Genomic DNA, 17266 nt, shown 5'->3' with positions numbered 1-17266 from the left:
AAACCCCTGAAACCTCGGGGTACAACCTAGCAAGCACGACGGGGCAGCAACAGCAGCAGCAGCAGCAGCCGCAGAAGCAGAGGCCGCAACAGCATGAACCATGGTCCTCGTCACGAGCCATCGAATTGTTTGACGATGCCTGCGCACGCTATCCTGAAAATGGCATGGATTTGCCCTGCTTGTCTGCTGCTGACATTAGAGTCATGCTCAAAGAGGCAGAGGCACAGGTGCCCGGTGATTTTGAGGAGGCTGATGACACGATCGCTGACAATGACCCCTCGCCCACAGCTGGAAACATCCCACTGATGGATCTTGAGTTTGGTGTCGTTCCTCCGGTGGCTTCGATGCCTGGGAGAATCAACACACAACAGGACTCAGAGTATAATATGAGGGTAGAGCCGCTTAAATGGTTGGTGATTGAAGATTATACACGCCTGAAACTTATGGTGGCTCATCTTTTGTATGATGCCTTAATGAAGCATGCTAAATTTAAGTGTGACGGATGTGCTCTTGATGATCTTAGCCAGATGCATCATACATGCTTGTATGTTGAGGATCGAAACTTTTATTTCTACGTGAATTATGAAGCAGTGACGGCTGAGTTGTGCAATGCTGACTTCCTCCACACGTTGTCGACAATGCTTTTCTATTTTAAAACCTCTGCATCGTTTCTAAACATTCGCAATTCTGTTTCTGCCATTCTACATGACCTAGCTCACGAGTGCAAGATCTTTACGCGGCTCCGTGCGATAAAACAAGAAGCGCGTGACACTGTGTTGAGTAGCAACGAAGTCGCTCTATTATTTAGAACGTTTGGAAAGACACAATGGGAGGTTTTGTGAAGAAAATGTGGGGCCAATTGATGAGTTTCCTAACAATACTTCTAGATTTAACAGGGGAGCAGCTAAAGAAGTTTAAAACTCTAATAGGGTCCAAAGTAACACCATCTATGTTATCTTCATTCATTCATGCGTTATGTTAAACCTTAGGATTTATAGAAAAACATTTTTTTTACCATTTTTTTATTTTCACCATGTTTTATACTTGTTTCTGTTTATTAGTAATGTTTTTTAAGAACTAGTTTGATTTTTTCTGTAATAAACTATTGTGACCGGAAAAGCGATTGTTTCTCTGTGTTTATTCAATTTAAAATCACAAGATGTCATACCTGCTTGTTTTATTAACAGCATCACACTCTGATATCCAACAGAACTTACCTAACAATGGGTGGCGAGAGATGTCTTCAGAGACTCTATTATTGTGCTAAGAATCCAGCTAGTTTTGGGGGAGAGACACGCCTACACAGAACAGCGGCTGTTAGCTGTAAAAACACTAACATTAAAAAAGTGAAAGCTTTTTTATCCGATCAAGATGCTTACACTTTACACAAACCAGCCAGAATAACTTTTCCTAGAAATAAAGTTTTTGTTCGAGGTCCTATGAGACAATTCCAAGCAGATTTATGCGATATGCAATCACTAGCACGCTACAACGATGGACATAAATATTTACTAACCGTAATCGATATTTTCTCGAAATGTGCATATGTACGCGTTTTGAAAGCTAAAACAGGTACGCAGGTCACCAAAGCATTTGAAGATATCCTATCAGTTAGCGGTTCACCATTACGCCTTCAAACAGATAAAGGGGCGGAGTTTTTTTAACAAACATTTCCAGAAATTAATGAGAAAGTACAATATTACACATTTTTCCACCGTGTCCGACACCAAGGCGCAAACCGTTGAAAGATTTAACCGAACTCTAAAATCACGAATGTGGCGCTATTTCACAGCTAAGAACACACAACGATACGTGGATGTAATTCAGGATTTTATTGCCAGTTATAACGACAGTTTTCACAGCAGTATAAAAATGACACCGAACGCCGTAAACGAAGAGAATAAGGATAATGTTTTCACCAACCTGTACGCCAAAAATCCTTTCCGACGGGGGGACAAGTTCCGGTTCGCACCGGGTGAAACTGTGAGAATTTCCAAAATAAAAGGCAATTTTGAAAAAGGTTATTTACAAAGTTACACGGATGAAATTTTCAGAATAAGACAACGTCTCCATCGCGTTCCCCCCGTCTATAAAATATCGGACTTGGATGGTATGCCTGTAGAAGGCAGCTTTTACAAAGCGGAATTACAAAAAGTAAAAATAAAAAATAAAAAAAATTTCGCATACAGAAAATTCTTAAATCACGCACTGTGTCAGGCAAACGCGAGTCACTCGTCCACTGGGTGGGCTGGCCAGCCAAATTCGACAGTTGGGTACCCGCAAAGAGTATTAAAAACATCTGACGATCGGTAAAACGGCCATTCTGTAAAAATTACAAGATGGGTGAAGGCCAGAGAGAATTCTACGTAACATTAGCGTCAAATGCTAGTATGCATCTATTTAGCTCAAACAGCCTCACAGAATTTAAAACGGAACTGGCTCAACATATCGATTTAAAAGATTCGTGGGAGGTTGGTTTATGTGAGATTTCATACATCAACTCAATACCCACCATTCCTGAGAAAAAACGGAATTTCTACCTGAAACAGCCTAAGCTCCCGCTTCCTAGAGGGGACACGTTTCAAGATGACTCAGAAGTTCGAACCATGCTCAAAACGAAAGGAGGGGTTTATCAAAATCATGACTCGTTAGCTTTGGACATTCAAACTCTATTAACTAAAGCGAGTAACAAAAAGATTGACGTCCAATTTGATCAACATAAACAGAGGTTCATGTTTTCGGGCGAAGAAGGATTGAGAATTATGTTCAAGAGCCCCCCTAGCGTACATTGTTGGAATGAACCCTAAACATTGGCTCTCACTCAAGCCGGAAGGCGTAAACGCACAACATCCTGCCGACAGACGAGCCGGATCATATTTCATGTTCATCTACACTGTCGTCATACATCATCAGACAGTTGGTGACGCCTACGCTCCATTGCTTAGGACCCTACCTCTTGAGGGTAGTTATGGTGACGTTATAAACAAAACTTTTAATCCTGTTTACTATTTAGATGTGTGCAGAAGCCATATTGAAACCATTTCGGTTTACCTGCGAACAGACCAGAACAATCCGATAGATTTTGAATACGGGAAGGTCGTTCTCATTCTGCATTTTAGATCGAAATAATAATAAAAAATAATGATGACATCGGCAATACATCCCGACTTGTATCGTTTTGTTGATTATTATGAAACACAAGTCGGCGGAAATTTCCAGGGATTTTGGCCTAGGGTCTATTTTTGCAAAATTATTCCGTTTCGTGATGCCTATGTTCAAAAACGGGTTTAACTTGGCGAAGCCGCATCTTCAAGCCGCCGCTAAAAACATAGCAACGGATGTAGCTGGGCACGTCATTCAAAGAATCCACCAGAAACAAGACCCCGAGCAACAAGGTTCCGGGCTAGCTGTATTGTCACGTGGGGGGCTCCATCCTGGTGGGCGGAGAAAAAGGAGCGTTAAAAGGAAAAGGCGCTCGACCGGTCTGAGGTCAGTTGTTAAGAAAAAGCGAAGACGCAAGGTAGATATTTTCTCTTAAAAAAAAAAAATGGCCCTTCTAGATTTTAAAAGTCAAGAGGCGACATTATCAAGTCTAGATTTGTTTTCGGCCCCTTTGACGCAATTCTCCATAGAAGATAGTTCATATGTCGAATTTCAACCTTTGTCCGCAATTGTGGATCAGGGTCCCATAGAATTTTTTATACCCGGGGACGGCTCAAAATATTTAGATTTATCCGACACTCTACTACATCTCCGTGCAAAGGTGACGCGTAGGGATGGGACAAATATTCCACCGCAAGAACAAGTCGGCATCGTGAATTTCCCTATAAACACAATTTTTAGTCAATTAGATATTTCGTTGGGCGGGCGGCTAATCTCACAATCTAGTGCCACACACACCTATAGGTCCATCATCGAGTTGCTGCTAAACTTTTCAAGCGATTCTTTGGAGTCACAATTCACAGCAGGAATGTTCGCAAAAGACACTAGGGGGCGTATGGACTCCCTCACGGTGGATGGGGCTGAAATTAATCTAGGGTTTCTGCGTCGCGCACAGCAGATTGCAGGCTCACGTGAATTCCATCTAACGGGACCGCTCCATGGAGATATTTTCTTTTCCGAACGCCATCTATTGAATAATGTGGATCTGCGTCTAAAGTTAACTAGAGCTTCTGATGATTTCTGTCTCATGAGCGCTCCAGACAGCGATTTGTGTCTCAAAATACTAGGAGCATCCTTATTTGTGAAAAAAGTAACAGTCTCACCGGCCGTAGCAATAGGCCACGCAGCCGCTTTACAGAAAGGTAACGCACTCTATCCGTTAACTCGAATAAACATGAAGACTTTCTCGATCCCACAAAACTCACGGATTTGTCATCAGGATAATCTGTTCCTCGGACATATCCCTAAACAAATTGTAATAGCGCTCGTAAACCACAACAGTTTTATGGGACGGAGAGATTTAAACCCGTTTAATGTTTTGCATTATAACATAGAGTATTTAGCTCTCAGCCACGAAGGTCGACAGATACCTGCCAAAGCTTTTCAGCCCAATTTCGAAGCTGGGATATGTACACGTGAATTTCATAATTTATACACAGCAACAGGTCGTTTTTTGAAAGATCTACCTCTCTGTATAGATCAACAGGATTTTAGTCAGGGGTACTCACTTTTTGTTTTCAATTTAAGTCAGGCAGATGATTCCGGCGCATTAACGCCCATAAACAATGGGGTTTTAAGACTAGATTTGCGTTTCCGTGTACCGATACCGCACACAGCAACTCTCGTTGTATATGCTGCATACGATTCCCTTATAGCGATTAACGCTAAGAGGGAAGTATTGATGGACTATTATTAACGCTATGAACGGTCGTGAATTGGACTTGATTATGACTCGGATGCAGAGAACCTTATTTGGAGGTGTTTTCGCATCAGATGCGTTAGCTGACGTCAGAGACCCGCCTCCAAAATATTACATTGTCAACACCCATCCAAGACATCTACCACTGCGAGCGCTGGCTCGCTTTGACTTTAGAATCGGACGGTTCGGCCACATTCTTTGATCCTTTTGGTCCGCCACCGGATAGTCCATATTACCCGTCAAGTATATACAGATTTTTGAAGAAGCATTCTAAACGGGTCGAATATCAGAACGGGCAGCTGCAACACGAGCTGACAGACACCTGTGGTCAACACTGTGTGTATTATCTAAGTCAACGTGGGTGGGGGCTCACCTATCGTGAAGTGCTGACTCATTACAATTCCGATCCTCTCCATAACGACGCCATGGTTAGTGAGTTTGTCAAAAAATGTCGAAGGCCAGACCGGATGTGTGGCGGGCAAACATCATGTTCATTGCATAAATTTAAAAAATGTCATTGTCTGAAACCGTGTTAATGTTTTATAAAAATCTCTTTTATTCAATAAACATTGTTAGAGAGTTACAGAGTCCTGCGTTTTTTTTCACTAACAACAATAGAGTATCATCTAATAACTAACCTATTTTAGTATCGGCGATGTCCTCTTTCTTTTTTTTTTATTCATCATGCTTACATCTTCTACATAAGAAACATCCTCATCTTCACCTGTAGCGTATTTTAAACGTTTAAAATCTGCGCGAGCCAAGGGGTTGGAGATGCTTGTTTCCGGTAAGTTTAACCGGGCTAGCGTCCGAAGAAATTCACTCCATCCTACCGGTTTCTTGTTGATTTTTTTTCCCACTCGCACACAAATGTCTCAACAAATCGCTCATATGGGAGCCTTTGATAGTTTTTCCTCTAGAAATAAATTCACTTAACGGCGTCCAGCTTACATCTTCTGCCGACAGTCTTTTCAGCACATAGTTGGCATTGCGTCGGAAACGTGGACCTATGGCGTCCAAAATATCCTCATAGCGTCTACCGGTCACCTCAATTGTGGCCTCATCCATGGTCTTTATTTCACCCCTCTCATTGGCTTCGTTGCGAATCGTAATAGGAATTTGCTCGGAGTCTTTTTGTTTGACCAACCCCATGTAACGCTGCATTAAGGTTTGATAAATTTTGATCTTTTCATATTGATTTAAATTTTTATTATCCAAAACCTGTTTCATCTCTTCATCCAAAGAATGCTCTGCTGTATCACGGATGGTCGGAGCGGGTCGATTCAGCCTCTCGAGATGATAAGGTGAAATCAGGAACATTTTCTGAGCCGTTTTCAAACTCATTTTATGATTTGTTCATAAAGCCACTAATGACACTTCCGAGAACAGGTGCGAAAGCGGTCAGTAACGGCAATATAAAACCACCTTTCTGAACTAACACAGCTCTTTTCTTCTTCAAAGTATTTTTCTTATCAGCCAAAAAGCGGATATTTTTCTTTTGCTTTTTAAGTCTCTTGTAAAGTTTTGATTTTAAGGGTACATGTCCTTTAAGAAGATTTAGAGCAATCTCACATAATGCTTTCACTAAACTACTGGGACCTCTGAGTAGCAAATGCTTACGTTTGGCCGGTTTGGATGTAAACAGAGATTTGAGTAACGGCGCGTTTGTTTTTAAAAGCTTCGTCATCGTTTTATTGTTTGGGTATATAAACGACAGGCCACTGGTTATGTAGTACACCTGTATGTAGTCTATATTGTTCTGGGCATGAAGGTGTCAAATCTACCAGTAAATACCCATGCGGCTCTCTTGTAGCATCTTCAAAGCATTCCAGGAAAAAATTCCGGTTGCTGGGAGAAATTTGATTTGCCAGGACACTCACCTGCAGTTTATCGCGGGCGTTTTTGAACAAGATCAAATAATTACTGTTTAAACTAATAGTACGGCTGAATTTGCCCTGATGGAATACATTCTGCGTTAGCATTATAACGCTTAAATTTTTATGATGTCTATATTGGGTGAATATTCGGACCACTTCCGGGTTATCCGAAGCTTGGAAGATGACGTCATCCAAAATCAGTAGATGCTGCTGCTGTGGCGGGAACAGCTTCTCGTCATCAAAAGTTTCAGGCAGCCCCTTGATAAAAACAATGTCTTTATTCAGGTTTTTGAGCTCATCGTACATTGGTTGATATGAAGTATAAACCCAGACAATATTATCAGGTTTTTTTCTCATAACATGTTCAGGATTTTCCAATACATTTTTTACAAAGAAAGTCTTGCCACAACCTGAAGGCCCTGCTACTAGAGATGAAAAAGGAAGTTCTAATCTAGGGTCAAATTCAATCTGGTTAAAAGCCATTTCCACACACACACAGACACACGTATGGATAGATAGAAATATCAGTAGCCAAACGGTTCAGTGGTGCCTCGCTCTAGCAGCCTTCTTTTATCGTACACCACACGACGCCGCTTGGAAAATGACATGTTTCTGAGATGAAACCCTCTCTTATCGCGAACGATATTATGTTGGGGAGCGTATAGCACATCTGAGGTTGCACCTGCTGTATCGATGTACCCTTGAACCAAACTGAGCATGCTATCGAGATTGATGCTCTGACCGCTTTCGTGAGACTGCGGGATCCCCTTCACTTTCATGACCGTCTGAGATGATCCTCGTGTTTTGTAAGCGTATGTTTTTGGCCACGCTGAGACAAATTCTAAAATGCTGTCATTCGAAAGCTCATCTGTCAAATCACCCAGATAATCCCCTAGAGGGAGAACACTTTCGCCCGGTTTAACCGTGTACACGAGGCTGTCTGTATCGGTGTAAAGGACACGCCTCTGTGAAATTTCTAAATAGCTGTACATTTTTACGCGTGCATAGGCTGTTGTGAAACACGCTGTAGCCACGTTTGATGTTTTTGAGGCGGGGATCTCATTGTTTATGATGATACAATACTGCACAATTGAAAGCTTCTCACTGATAAAATGGAAGAATTTCACATTGTACAGACCTGAAAACAGAAGTTCAAAAAAATCCTCAGATTTTGTCACAATTTTTGTGTTTGCCATGTTGTCACGTTGCGCGAGTTTTCCCCACAGATTGTTAAGACAGAGTTTTGACACTTGCCTTTTGCCAGGGTTTACAGCAATTTTGGAAGGGTCTAGTTGGATAGATACCCTGATGAATGGCGTACTCCTGTATATATCTTTCTCTATCAGCCTGGTTGACCACGTGAGCCGGATAACCTGAAGATTCCTGTTTACCTTTTAGAAATGTACGCATATAATCGCGGAAAATTGTGTCGCTCGTTCTTGTGTAATGCCATACCTCGGTAATATCTGCAACCGTGTACCCGAGATCAAGTGCCTTAACAAATTCAGGGGTTGTCCAAACACCTGTTAACGATCTTTCCTCATCACTATGTGTACACGCCGTCTGCTGGTTGTTACACTTGGCGCATGTACGGCACAGTGTGAAGGCGAGTTTACCTTTAGCTGTTTTGAAGGGTAGAACAGGAAAATACAAACCACGGGGTGGGTTGACTGTGGCGCAGATGAAACCGAAATACGACCTAGGGTCTTTAAAATCACCGTGGATAATCGTTGGATGACCGATAGGGTAGGTGCCTGTACTGTTGATGAAAGGGTATAATGACGTCACATCAACATACAACACACGCTTGTTTGGCTCTGCCGTGTATCTTAAAACGAATGCGTTTGTTCGGCCCCCAAAAAGAGCCTGCCTCGGTTTGAGCGGTGTAGGAAATTTGTTTTTTTTTAAGGAATTCCTTCACCTCTATGTCCTTCTTTTTCATTTGCAACCATTCATACTCCCACATAATTACAAGGTACACATCCTGTCTAAGCTGTAGATCCTGAATTTTCTTTTGTGTTTTATCAAACCTCTCCTGAAAAGGGCGTTTGGTTGTCAGGCATATTTTAGAGAGGTCAAAGCATTCTGCGCAGCCGTGGTGATAACAACCAAAATACTCAAACACTATTTTTACGCCCCCAATTTCAGAATAGCCGTCTACAGTGTAGTTGTCTAATGCAATTTCGCCCCCGTTCAATGCATGTCTAATTTGGATATTTTGGCTGTGCATGATCCATTGCATGTACTGAATAGAATCATGCGAGAAAGCTTTGTGCTGACGCATATAATTGTCTGATGGTGTAATGGCTAGTGTTTGTGGGGTTAGAAAATTAGCTCGAAAAACTTTCATGCACGCCGACGCAATTGTTACCGCATTGAATGGATCTGTTCCGGTGGCCTCAAAAAACTCGCTCCTGAATTTTTCACACCCTTGCATTAACAGATCAACATCATTCTCGCAGTAGGCTATTGCCTGTTTAGCAAAATCAAACACATTGTTAGCTTCTTTGGCATACCACTCGTCAAACTTTGATCGTTGGGAGGGTGACATTCGCTCGGTACCGTAGCACGCGGGGTCAGGGTGAGACCCTACATAGTTTAGATGCTTCAAAGAGCTGAATTTGTGTGGGAAGTAACCCTTTGATTTGTCTTCAAACCCCAGGGCCTTAGGCATTGCACTTAGAGGCATCGTCAAGAATGAGAGAGAGTCTATGAATCGAGATTTTGTGTCTAAATCAACAAATGATAGAACTTTACTCCCTTGCATCAGAATGTCAAGTTTGACTCCTTATCAGTATGTATGAATCAAAACCTCTCGCATTATGTGCAACAAACGTAGTTTGTTTAAACCGTGGCCTTCGAAAAAATCTGAGAAATTCGTCAACACAATCTGTGCCAAACCATTGCTTCGTCAGTCTATTTGATTTGCAACAGATGAGAAAAGGTTTGTGTAAACCGTTTGTATCTACATAGGTTTCGAAATCGTAGTAGACTACATTTTTGCACGGTGGTTGAGGCTTGATGGGCTGAATGTAGCACATGTGGGGGTTCAACAAGGCGTCATCTTGATTTAAGATCTCATCACACACTGTGCACTTTTTAACAGGGCAACGATGTTTAGCACCGGTACCATCAGCTTTCACATAATAGTGAAGACCACACTGCAAGCATTTTTTGTATGAAGCGCAGTTGCTCACACGATTCATTGATCGAAACTCTCTATGTTTGGTAAAGCATTCCTCATTACGACAAGTTTTGTTACAGTCGGGGCAGATGAGAGGTTTAATCCATCGCTGTTTACAGCATGGATCGAGACAAACGCTACAGTGTCCTTCACACTGATGCTGTTGCCAATTCTCATGCCCTTTGTATCAATGCCTGCAAAAGAATGCATGACCAACGAATACCTCTATCGCTTTCACGCCGTAATAATGGCCCTCGAGGTGCAAGACAAATAAAGTGTCGTTATCTGTTTTGGGATAACGCGTGTCAAAAAAGGTCATGGAGCGGCAGTCCTCTTTTCGATACATTACAGTTATTTTCCGTTTGAGGACTTTCTCAAATTTATGGACATCGCCCAGACTCACAGGTGTTTGACAATCCAATCCTACACTCTCATGTAAGAGCCGTGCCTGTCTTGTGGCCTGTTTTGTTGTGAGTGTGTCATTTAGCAGATAGGTTAGTGAGAGAGCGAAACACAAATTGTTGTCTTTATTACGAGGTATGTGTAGGTGTCGTTTTTTCAACCTCAAAATCTCTCTGTTGGTAGTGTTCAACAGCCTGCAACGCATTCCACCACGCAATGGAGTGACTATTTGTACAATGAGTTCTAAGCCCTCATCAGCCAGAAGCTCTGTATTTGATTGGGCTAAACGTTCAAGCATGTCTGATACATTATCTCTGATAGAGTTTATATCACTAGTTTGCTGGTAGATGTGAGCTCTATCGTTACCACCCGCTAGCTCGATCTGAATTACATCGCCTGTTTGGGCCCTGCTAGCTACCTCTTGCATGACATCATCTATTTTATCTTCAATCTGGAGGTAGAAGGTTGCAAAATCATTAATGTTCTGTTGCGATGGTATATTTAACTGTTGCCTTATCTCTACATTATTGAAATGCGGCCTATTGATTACAACCGAACCGCCGCGCTGATCAGCTAATACAGAACCGCTGTTAGATTGCAGGGGCGTGTGTTGAAATGCTGGTGTGTTGTCATCAATAACATCTATTTCGTGATCAATTATAACAGAGCAGTTGTTAGGCTGAAATATCGGCGGAACGTCGTCAATAGCAACCGGTGATGAATCGACAGTGTTAGTGGTCGACGGGTCAACCAGAGGCTGTGTATTTAGATTTTGGATAATGTTTAGCAACTGGACAGGAATATCAGGACTGATACGCCCGTTGCTGTCATTAGCTTGGTTGTTTAATTCTGCTATCATGTTTAGAAATTGTGACGGGATTTGTGTAGGACTATGTCCACCCTCATTCAGACTTTGATTGTTCAATTCATCTATGACAGCTTGTAAATGGGTAAGAATAGCAGGACTGTCTGGTCTCTCCCCCTCTAACAAAGCCGTGCTCACATTGTTGAGCAAATCTGTTATTTGACTCGTAGACGTATTGTTAACGTTTGATAAATCTAGCTCTGGTGTGTCACTTCTTTGGCTTGTTTCGCTAAATGGTAGCAAATCTATTTCATCAATGTTTGCTAAGAAATCTGACTCCGTTGACGTAAGGTTTGGATGATCCATTATATTTTCTTTTACAAAACACAACAGAAACAACACAAACCTATTTTGATTCGGCTAAATCTGTAAGAGCACATATAATCTTAAAACATTCTTGTAACCGTCTTTTGTAGATACAGTGCTGGGTCTAAATACGATTAGACATTAAATCACTCGCTGGAATGAAGAGGAGAAGACAACCAGAACAGGTTTACTCGCGAGGAGAACGATAGTGAAAGCAATCTCAGTTACAACCTCCATCAGTTCTGAGTCCTTACTCCACGTGCCCCTCTTTTTAATGTTATGGTTGCCCTGGTTACAGAGGCGTTGCTACACTAAAGGGAGGGGGGATTGTGTCTGTAGCAACGCTGATTAGCAAAAGAATGTAGTGTGGTGTGAATTAGCACTTCGTTGTTGGCTCTTGACCCCCCGCAGAGGCCGTCCCCAGCCGTCTTCCCTCACAGTTGGCTGACTCTTCCTCGACCCGGTTCAAATACCCTGAAGCACGTTGATTGCCGCTTTGCTGTGGAACAAATGCAACTAGACCTTTGCTAACTTTATCTACTTGGTAATTAACACATAATAATAATAAGTAACTTGTCCTAAACATTTCAACACACATTAAACAAATGTGAGGTAACCGGTATGCAGTTCCTTATTAAACAAACATTGAGTAAATATGGGATAACTTTTATGCAACTACTTCTAACTGTATGTAACCCTTAACAAAGAAAAACAGGTCTGATAAACTACAATCTATGAACCAAACCTACATCTAAATGAAAAGGAATGAAGTTCCTGTGAATCAAACAAAGAACATGTCACCTATGCAAATAAGCCCTGCTCATTGTTAGTGAAGGCCTCTTACGGGAACCAAAACACACAGACAACATAAGGACAGGAAGGATACAAATGGCTGACAGGGATCAAAAGACATCCCTATCACTAAAAAGGAAGAACCTAGATAAAAGGAAAAGATAAACTCGTAAAGGCGAGGCCTCCAGGTCTGGCAGGCCAAAGCTTCACTTAAAATTATTCCAACATACAGTTACCACGGCACTTTACAGGCCCCCTGCTGGTTGAGTGGCGCGTGTTGTAGAAGGGCTGCCCCCTCCTCCTCCTCCTCCTCTTCCTCTCTCTCTGTGCCTCCGTGTCACGACGCTCACCTGCAAGTTAATCCTTTATAATACCGAAAATAGCATGTCGGACGATAGCATACAAAGAGAGAAAAAATATAAGGAATACCTCCAACTTTGCTTGTCGACTCTTGATGGTGATGGTTTAAACCCTCGTAAGTAGATAGAGCTTCAACTAGTTCTGAGTCCGTCGCTGCTTCCTGCTGGTCGGCGTGGGATGCAATTGGATTGGTTTCAACGGTCGCACGTGACTCTGAGGCGCTTGGTCTAGATGGCTCTGTCGTTTTGACTGCTCCAATATGGCGGTCGAAGGCAGCTTGTGTCGGCCGATTGTTTTTCCTAGTGGCCGCGGCCACGAGATAAGATACATACATACATAAAATAAAATCATCAACTACTGACATTTATATGAACTATCGTAGATGCACTATTGACTCACCGTAGTCTGATTGTGTTAGGTAAACGTTGCTAAAATCGTCGTCAAAAGATGCGTGGACATCGGCAAGAGCGATGATGTCTGCAAATATTATATAAACATTACATATTGTTTTATAAAATAACCGCAGTGTATTATTATTATTATTATTATTATTATTATTATTATCATTATTATTGCGAGAAAAGTAGTAAAATGACTTGCCTTTAACCATTCTCGAAACAGCTTTTGTGTCACGGTTGGGTGGAGCATGGAGCAGGACGACCAAGTGCAGCTTGGACCAGGGTTTATTGAAGCAACTCAAAATACAGACTCGGTAAACTGACATGACTTAAACAATAACTTGACTGACCGGGACGTGAAACAAGAAGACAGCAGGACATGACGGCATCAAGACAGTACGCCAACACCGAACGACAGCAACCAAAACCAAAACCAACCAATACCAATGATCCGACCGGGAGAGAGGGGCAGACAGGACTTTTATACACGACAGGTAACGAGAGGCAGGTGGGAACAATCACACTGATCATGGGCACACAGGAGGGGAGGGGCGAGCACACAGACAGAAACCAAAACAGACACATAGTGGAGCAGTTGGGGGCGAGACGTGACAGAACCCCCCCCCACAAGGGACGTCTCCCGACGTCCCAAAAAAAAAAACTAGGGGAACCGAACCGCGCCGCACTCGGGCGGCGACTTGGGGAACCGAACCGCGCCGCACTCGGGCGGCGACTTGGGGAACCGAACCGCGCTGCACTCGGGCGGCGACTTGGGGAACCGAACCGCGCCGCACTCGGGCGGCGACTTGGGGAACCGAACCGCGCCGCACTCGGGCGGCGACTTGGGGAACCGAACCGCGCCGCACTCGGGCGGCGACTTGGGGAACCGAACCGCACCGCACTCGGGCGGCGACTTGGGGAACCGAACCGCACTCGGGCGGCGACTTGGGGAACCGAACCGCACCGCACTCGGGCGGCGACTTGGGGAACCGAACCGCACCGCACTCGGGCGGCGACTTGGGGAACCGAACCGCACCGCACTCTGGCGGCGACTTGGGGGAACCGAACCGCACTCTGGCGGCGACTTCGGGGAACAGATCCGCACTCTGGCGGCGACTGCGGGGACAGATCCGCACTCTGGCGGCGACTGCGGGGACAGATCCGCACTCTGGCGGCGACTGCGGGGACAGATCCGCACTCTGGCGGCGACTGCGGGGACAGATCCGCACTCTGGCGGCGACTGCGGGGACAGATCCGCACTCTGGCGGCGACTGCGGGGACAGATCCGCACTCTGGCGGCGACTGCGGGGACAGATCCGCACTCTGGCGGCGACTGCGGGGACAGATCCGCACTCTGGCGGCGACTGCGGGGACAGATCCGCACTCTGGCGGCGACTGCGGGGACAGATCCGCACTCTGGCGGCGACTGCGGGGACAGATCCGCACTCGGGCGATGACCTAGGGGACAGAGCCGCACTCTGGCGGTGACTTGGGGAACAGAACCGCGCTCGGGCAGCGACTTGGGGAACACAACCGCACACGGGCGGCGACTTGGGGAAACAGAACCGCACTCCGCGGAAACTCGGGGAAACACAACCGCACTGGGGCGGCGACTTGGGAAGTCTGTACCGCGATCGGCGGCCACTCACAAAGTCCGTACAGTGATCGGCGACATTCGGAAGGCGGGGCTCTGCGCGGCGGCAAGAGCCATCACGCGCCGCAGCAGTGGGAGTGGAGTCAGGGACGATCGCGGGTCCGACGCAGCTGGCTTGGATGTCTGGCAACGCCCGCAGGTCCTGCAACGCTGGGATGGAGCCCGGTGGTGGCCGCGAGTCCGATGGCGCCGGGGGGGCACTCCGATAGCGGCCGCGGGTCCGGCGTCGAGGCAGCGAAGTCCGACGACGGTCGCAGAGGCGATGGTGCCGGGAGGAACTCCGATGGCGGCCGCGGGTCCGGCGTCGCGGGAGCGAGATCCAATGGCGGCTGCAAGCCCATGGCGCTGGAACATGCTCGGATGTGGATCGGGCGTCGCGGCGGGAGCTGGTGGTGAAGGGTGGTCCAAGCGCTGGTCGTTTTGGTGGTCGGATCATTCTGTCACGGTCGGGTGGAGCATGGAGCAGGACGACCAAGTGCAGTTTGGACCAGGGTTTATTGAAGCAACTCAAAATACAGACTCGGTAAACTGACATGACTTAAACAATAACTTGACTGACCGGGACGTGAATCAAGAAGACAGCAGGACATGACGGCATCAAGACAGTACGCCAACACCGAACGACAGCAACCAAAACCAAAACCAACCAATACCAATGATCCGACCGGGAGAGAGGGGCAGACAGGACTTTTATACACGACAGGTAACGAGAGGCAGGTGGGAACAATCACACTGATCATGGGCACACAGGAGGGGAGGGGCGAGCACACAGACAGAAACCAAAACAGACACATAGTGGAGCAGTTGGGGGCGAGATGTGACATTTTGACGCGCTTCGACTCCGTTGCTCAGAGCGATGGCTTGTCTTGTCTTGTCTTCTCCAAAATGATGCTCGTCCACACCAAACTTTAAATTCGGCGGGGATAAGACCACGCCTACGGGATCGCGTGTCGCGAGAAATCAGATATCTTTGGCCCCAATAATGCCGACTCCACTATTGTTTGTCAAATTACATGTGCCAACACCTTGATTTTTTTATCTTTCAGATACCTTTGGCATCATGCTGACGATACTTCAATGATTTTCTCAACAAAACCCCCTTGATCCTCTAAATTATTGTTTGTCAAATTACATGCGTCTCTCTCGCTTTCAGATAACTTTGGCTAAACTATTGTTTCTCAAATTATATGCGACTCTCTTCCAGACAACTTTGGCACCAATAATGACGACGCCCTACACTGCCACAAACACCCCTCCCCTTCGCCTTCTCAACAAAACGGGCCCCTTCAAGCCACACGTACGGGCTGGTAGCAAAGCTAGCTCAGATGCTACACCTGTCTTGATTCATAAAAATACATGCCCATACATATCCACATCTTAAAAATGGCGCCAGCAAACCAAAATGGCGACAGTCAAAGATGGCGCCGTCACGACTGGCGCCATCTTGATGCCCCCAACCCCGCCCCAATTCAAAAGGGGGTGATTTATGATACCATAACAAGTCATAAAAAGGTCATAAAATTTTATGACCCCTAGCTCATTTGCATATGAATAGACATCAAAGCTTCATGCATTGGTCCTCTCTCTCTTTTCTGCTGATTTATTACAGACACTCCACCGTTGCCAGATCCCTTTGCAAGATCCTTCTTCGGCGCCATCACTCATAGATTTTTGTGGCTATCAAAGTTGGAGCTCTTCTATATTCTTTCTCTTTCTGCTATCATAGGGGACACAATCCCATGCAACCTGATTGTTGTTTTTTGACTTATCACTTACAGTTTGCAGCTGTATCCTTGAGAGGTGTTACTCCCTCTGCAGGCTGAACTTTCCGTCTCATAACTGCACAGTAACATGACTTGAGGTCCGGCAATACAAGGCATTCGACACAAAACACGATACAGGGTATCCTCTGGGTTGTGAAAGGTAGTAAATGAAATTAGCAAAAAATATGGCCATTAAAAAGTAATAAATGCCATCTGACAAAGTAAAAACATCAACAAAATAATTCGTGCCTAGATAATATTCCCTGGTAATGGAGGCAAAACGAAGTCATGGGAAAATATAGGTTTTTTGATAGTTGGTTGGAGGACGCTATATTTAAAGATTGGTTTAGACCAGTTATTGGTAACAACCGAGAGGCTATTGCCATGTTTGCAAAAAACAAAAAAAACAACACTATCTTCTGGATGGGGCTGAATGCTGTCTGGTTACACATGGAGTCGAACCCTAGTCAACAGTTAAGGATATGCTGACCTAGTGAGCAGTTTAACATGTCAATGTTTTGTAGTCGCGGGGAGCGCTTCCGCAATATGTTTAATGACTCATAAATAGCAAAAAGCTTTGCCACATTCCACATTGAGATATTGTTACTTGAGTGCAAATGGTACAGCAACACAATACAAATGGGAAATCAGTTGAGGTATTTGTTACTGGAGTGCAAGCAGTAATAGTATGACAGATGCAGATGCAGTGGCAGAATACAGAGTAGCAGCATAGAATAAAAATGGTAAGGTGCATGGAGTAGTTAAATCTGTGTGTGTGTTGTGTGTGTGCGTGTGTGTGTGTGT

At 44.7% G+C, this 17266-nt stretch overlaps 1 long non-coding RNA gene across 1 annotated transcript; it reads right to left on the bottom strand.

Moving 5' to 3' along the window:
- Positions 1-11476: 11476 nt before the first annotated feature.
- Positions 11477-13755, bottom strand: LOC125974006 (uncharacterized). The gene is made up of 5 exons (XR_007483360.2): positions 13248-13755; positions 13047-13124; positions 12717-12946; positions 12518-12637; positions 11477-12431 (listed from the first exon to the last, which is right to left on the bottom strand). It is a non-coding gene; the product is annotated as an uncharacterized lncRNA (long non-coding RNA).
- Between the last annotated feature and the right edge of the window lie 3511 nt (positions 13756-17266).

This window comes from Syngnathus scovelli, chromosome 8 (assembly GCF_024217435.2).
Source record: "Syngnathus scovelli strain Florida chromosome 8, RoL_Ssco_1.2, whole genome shotgun sequence".
Lineage (NCBI taxonomy): Eukaryota > Metazoa > Chordata > Actinopteri > Syngnathiformes > Syngnathidae > Syngnathus > Syngnathus scovelli.
Note: the sequence above shows the minus strand (reverse complement) of the source record. Positions and strands in the feature narration are given on the sequence as shown.